Below are 5,569 nucleotides of genomic sequence, written 5' to 3'. Positions count from 1 at the left end.
TTTAGTTTGTTAGTTTCGTAACAGAACATTAGGGGGGAAAAAAAGAAAAATTAAGAAAAAATCAGTAAAAATCAGATTTTCATACTAAAAAGCAGAATATTATCCCAGAAGATAAGTGGTTCTCAGGTATATATACCACTGTGTGTGTGTGTGTTTACAAGCAACAATCCACGCTGAAAACAGAACAGGTCCCATTCAGGTTGCAATTCGAGAGCCTGGGAGGGAAGCGGTGTTTCTAGCAATTCCCCACTCTCCACTCTCTCTCTGTTCGCCTGTATCTCTATCCAAATAGAGAAATTTAAGGTTGCCCCTTTGGCCCTTGGTGCACAGATCTCCAGCTTGCCTTTTACTGCCTTTGCAAACCTCACGCGACAAGCGCTCCGGGGACGTGCTCAGGCTCAGTTAGGCATCTCAAATGTCTTTTTTTTTAAATTCACACTGGCACGGCCAAGGAAGAAAACAGTTTTATCGTAAATGTGTCAGTCCAACCTAACAGGCTAGTTTGTACACTCTTTAATGCAAATTTGATTTTTCAAGTAGAAGGCAGGCGTTCAGCAGAGTTTTCTCTCTTACTTTGCTACTTCCCGGCTGCACCTATAAGTCACCAAACAACAAAGGATGGTGCGTTCTCCCCTCCCATCCAATTTTTAGTCAAAGACAGGAAAATCTTCAGGACTTTCAAGGTTGAGGACCAGAAAAACACTATTTATTATGGCCAATTCTTTACTTAATTAGCCCACGAGAACTCACATCCGTGAAAGTTCCCCGGGGTAACTCACATACGTCAACAGTAAATGGTCTTGCTCTGAAGAGCACTGGCCTCTGGTAGCTGGTGTTGGGTTCGTAGTCTTTTGGGATACTGAAAGTATCCTTTGCTTAACAGCAGCAGGGAATTATCCTTATATTTTAGCCATCGGATTGACCTAGGAGTAACCCTGCCCTACAGATACAGAAGAAATCCAATGTTCAGTGACTACAGGGCACACCTTTTAATTGTATAGAGCATGCACTCTAAGAAAACTTGAATCCGCTCAGTCTGGATCTGAAAACCCCCACAGACTTATTAACCAGGAGAGTTTACAGCCTGTAAGACGAACAGCTGAATCCCCATGTGTTGCTTCCACGACATTATTTCAGGTCTACATTTTCCTCCGTCGGAGAGCAAAAACAAGCCTCTTCCCCGCATGTCACGAGAGCAACTTCCCCTCAGTGTTTAGATGTTGATGCCCATTGATTTGAACAGATCTGGCCCTGAATTTGTTAGCAGGTCTAGWTGGGGTAATGTGACACTGTGAAAGCTGTTTTGCTATTGTAAGTGGAGCTTTATCACATGTACCGAAAGCTTTGCAAAAAAAAGAAAAAGATGATCGATGAAATGGTGTTGACCAGTAGGAACTAAGTATTCTCATACTTCAGCTGACTTGATTTTGGTAGGAATGGAACAAAACCATATAAGCTGTATAGTTTGTGGTACTATTAGACACATATGTTAAAGGTGTTTTGTAGCTTTGTAGTAGCATCTCTCTCTCTCTCTCTCTGCCTAGATGTACTCATGTACACATGCTCCTTAAATAGAGTGTGTACGAGAAACTTAAACGGACACTGTCAAGGTATTTGCTGTTGTTTTTAATGTCCTGGCTGTTTATTTTGAGTACCTCGCTTTCTGTGATCTGCTCGAGCTCTCTCGTGTCTCATGCTGGTGTTACTACAGCCCAGCAGAAACCGGGGGACTTTTCTACACTAAGGACAACCCCACGGCCGTCTTTCCCCCCGCCCCACTTGCATGGCTGTAGGTTGCCTACCTGTGTCATCCTCCAACGCTGGGCATCGTAGCTGATTTCATTCGCCTTGCTTCGAGTTTGCTGCCGGCTTGCAAGACAAGCCAGGGTGGCTCTCAAAGAGCAGATACTTGGATACCTGTGCAGATCAGGGCTTTCGAAGAGGTCCTGCAAAAATTTGCCTGATCACAACCCGTTTCTTCCATTAAAGTTTATTAGTGCTCTCAGGTGGTAATATTGGTTGCGGAAAATGACCTTGGAATCAAAGTTAGGCACAGGAATCGTTCGCAGTCGCTCCCTTGGACAGTGTCCCTTTAAGATAGCCGGAGCATAACCTCCAATTAGATACTTCAGACCCTCTGTAACTGCTGCTAATGGAGGTTTATTTCTATTTATAAACTGTCTTGTTCAGGTGAGCCAAAAGGTATTATTGTCCTCTGTCATTGCTATTCAGCACACCTCGATTCACCAAAGAAAAAAAAAATGACAACCCTGATTGCAGGGTTGCAAGAGTGTTATCGGTATTCTGGCTCTATTTTCTCTTCTACCTATGTGTTTTAAGCCACGTTTGAGAAAACTGCCAATGAATAATATACATCCATGCTTCTCTCTCAAACAGCAACAACAACAAAATTACTCTTGGTAGAAAACGTTTCTCGCTTTCAATGTTCAGTAACTATAGTCTGCTTTTTCAGCTATTTATATAAGTTCGGAAGGATGTCAAAGAAAAGGGCAAGAAACAGTATTAAAAAGTGTGTGCATGAAGCACTTATTTTTGTACGCTTAGTACAATATTTGTATAGAGTTTTAACACTATGAAGTGTAGTAAAAATCACACCATCCATTTACTGGAGGACAATCATATATGCTTAGGTGAAATGAAGTCAAAATGGCATCTTAATCATCCATTACAAGGAAATTATAACCTGGATTAAATTCTGTGAAGCAAGTTTGTAATTCTAGAATAATCAAAGGGCATTAACTGGACTTTGAAATATCATTAAAACTTTTTAAACCAACATGAATGGCTCAGTCCTTTTCCATCCTAAGTTTTATCTAGAGAGGTCATCCCGTGCATGGTAAATAAGAGCACACTTTGCTCTGCTGGCATTGATTTGGGGTCATACAGACAAGTTCACAAACTGCCCAGTAATGCTGAAACTGTTTTGAACATGCACTCTGATGACACCTGGCACTCGTATGCGGCAGAAAATACACACTTTTATGCTTTTGCACTCATAAGTCAAAAATCAAGGGTTTGGGTTTTTTCATCACCTCTTTGGCCAATGTTTATCTTCATCTCTGTCACTCCCCAGGAATTAAATTTGCTATAACTTTATTATAGCAGTAACATTTGTGTGGTACTTCCAGACGTTTTCCACAAAGATTAAAAAGAAACATGACCTCTCAAAGTTCCAGCAGCAGCAATTGTGAACCACCTAAACATATATAAATTGAAGCCACCATAATGTAGAAGGCGTCCCAGTAAGCCGCAATAGAAATGACACAAGTTTCAGGAAAACCCCCAAGGATTACTTAGAAAGCAGTGTCAAGAGGCCTGCAGTTGGAGCTAGATGATATCCTGAATTTTAAGGAACGCATCCTCCTGACACCACGTGCCTTTGCAGAAAAGCTCAGCAGCTCAATGATTATTGGAAAAGAAGAGGATGAACAGGCAGAAAACAGGCGAGGAGAAGAAAAAAGCGTAGAAACTGTTTTAAGAACAAGCCGGAGGTGGCTGGGAAATCTCAGAAGAGCCTGCCCGTTTGCTCAGCTTTGCCTCCTATGGCAGTCACGTCRCGGGCAATTCACATTTCATCGAAGCAAAGCGTCCGTACCTTTTGTATGCAGGATCCATCAGGGCGAAGAGTGGGAAATTGTTACTCTCCAGGTCATCACGGTGCTTCAGATAACAGCATTCGCTTCGGAGCTAGCCAGCCTTGAACACTTAGGAAAGCACCAGTTTTTCCACCGCCCTGCTCTGCTGAATGCTAAACAACAGGAACAATATTTGTTCCTTACATGATCCCAAAGAAAACATCTTGGTGGAGAGTGGCTGCCGGAGCCTATGGCTAACAAGGAAGGAACGCACAAAAATAAGGTGGTTGATGGGGCAGAAGGGGCAATACAGGATTTAGGGCTGGGAGGTGTTGGTCCTAACATGGGAAGAGCCTGTCACCAGGTAGCCAGTGGGTAAACTAGCTACAATCCTGGTCGCTTGAAGAGGATGAGGAAGGTTGGGAGGAAGCTGGAAGAGAAGAACTACCTGTTACCTGTAACGCCTTCATAGCCAAATAATCGAGCAATAGCAATTCCAGCTTCCACCCTTAAAACCAGGAACAGTAACTGCTAGTTCTGGTTCTGCACCTTTGGCGCCTCTCTCTCTAGAGAGTTCCCGAACCCAAGAGATGAGGGAAGATCTAGTGTTTTGCTACTGATATCACATAGCATTCAACAAAAGGCGCCTCTGCCAGGCCAAAAGAGATTTTCCCAAAATAGCCTGACATTATTTTCACAGATTTATAAGGAGGTCAGCAGTATTCTGGGCTTTAACAAGAACAACAGCTTTGCCACCTCTATTATTTTACCTCATTAGGCTTACCTTATGTCCTGTTTTTGTTTTGTTTGAAAGCAGGGCAATGGGAGAATTCACTTTTCTTCTTCTTTTTTTAAATTTCCCTTCCAATTTCTCAGAGACCTGAAATTTCCTCTTTTCTCAAGAGCAGCTGGTTGATAAACTTTGGAGAGCAAGAATGATTTTCAGAACTCTAAAACCCATGACCCAACTTCAAAAATATTATTCCCCTCTTTTTAAAGACATGTGCTCCCCATGGAGCAAGACACATGGACACTAGTGGATAGCAAGACACAGCCAAAAACCATATCCATTCTCCATGAACAAGACTAAGACATGTTAGAGCCTTAAACAATGAGGAGGTTAATGGCCCAGAAGCTCTGCAGATGGCCACACGTTTGTCTGCTCACAGGACAGGAAATACAAAAACCGCATTTTCCTGCTTCCTTCCTCCATCCAGCCCTTCCCTGGAAGTTTCTGTAGCACAAGGCCTCACATATGAGGTGCAGAGAACAAAATGTGTCTGAAGATCACACACCGATTCTACCTTTGGAGCCAGATAGATGCTGAAACATCCCATCCTGAAAATATTTCCTGTGTCCCACCAAATTCCCTGTTGTAAGCCTATGGGATAAGGGCTCCAGCTTACAAATGCAGTGACTTTCAAGGAGAGTCATTTTATATTTGAGATTGTGCACCCCCCTTTCCCTGCCAGCCCAGCTAAGGTTTCCATAGACCATCAGATCTCCTCTCCCAGAATTCACATACCTGGGTTTGCCTTTTTTCAAAAAATCACATCCTATCTTTTTTTTTTTTTTAAGTCACACTCTCCCTCTTCCTGTCCACCCTACCTTCACTTTCTGCTGGGCAGGGGCTGTGCAATTTGGGGCAAAGTGGGTTCATGACRTGGGCACCGAAGCCAGGTCTCCAGCTCTCTGGGCTGGGGACACTGCTTAAGGTAAAAATGACTTTCCATATGTCCTGCTGTATGCGGTTCAGGCCAGGAACCACAAATCACTGCTGTTCATTAGCTGCCTGTGGGTCAGCCTGGCCCCGGGCCTGCTAACGTTGCAACTTAGAGCACTGCTGACTTCTGGGAAAGGAGCATTTATTAACCGACCTTTTAGGATCTTTCCCTCTCTGGGGATATGTCCTCAGTATCAAACTTACTCTCTGACTCCCACTCCCATTTCTTAAGGGGGAAGGAAGATATGTT

General features: G+C 43.2%; 1 protein-coding gene across 1 annotated transcript in view; it reads right to left on the bottom strand.

The window, feature by feature from the left end:
- LOC112973280 overlaps window positions 1-5,569 on the bottom strand; it is a 30,931-nt gene that overhangs the window by 21,944 nt on the left and 3,418 nt on the right. Inside the window, exons 4-6 of the mRNA XM_026080952.1 lie at window positions 4,381-4,516; window positions 3,617-3,850; window positions 1,803-1,946 (exon numbers count right to left, since the gene is read on the bottom strand). The gene's annotated coding sequence lies outside the window, so the exon portion shown is untranslated. The remainder of the gene's footprint in view (window positions 1-1,802; window positions 1,947-3,616; window positions 3,851-4,380; window positions 4,517-5,569) is intronic.

Source organism: Apteryx rowi, unplaced genomic scaffold (assembly GCF_003343035.1).
Source record: "Apteryx rowi isolate R43461 unplaced genomic scaffold, aptRow1 scaffold_116, whole genome shotgun sequence".
NCBI classification, from domain to species: Eukaryota; Metazoa; Chordata; class Aves; order Apterygiformes; family Apterygidae; genus Apteryx; species Apteryx rowi.
This window is presented reverse-complemented; position numbering and strand designations above follow the sequence as displayed.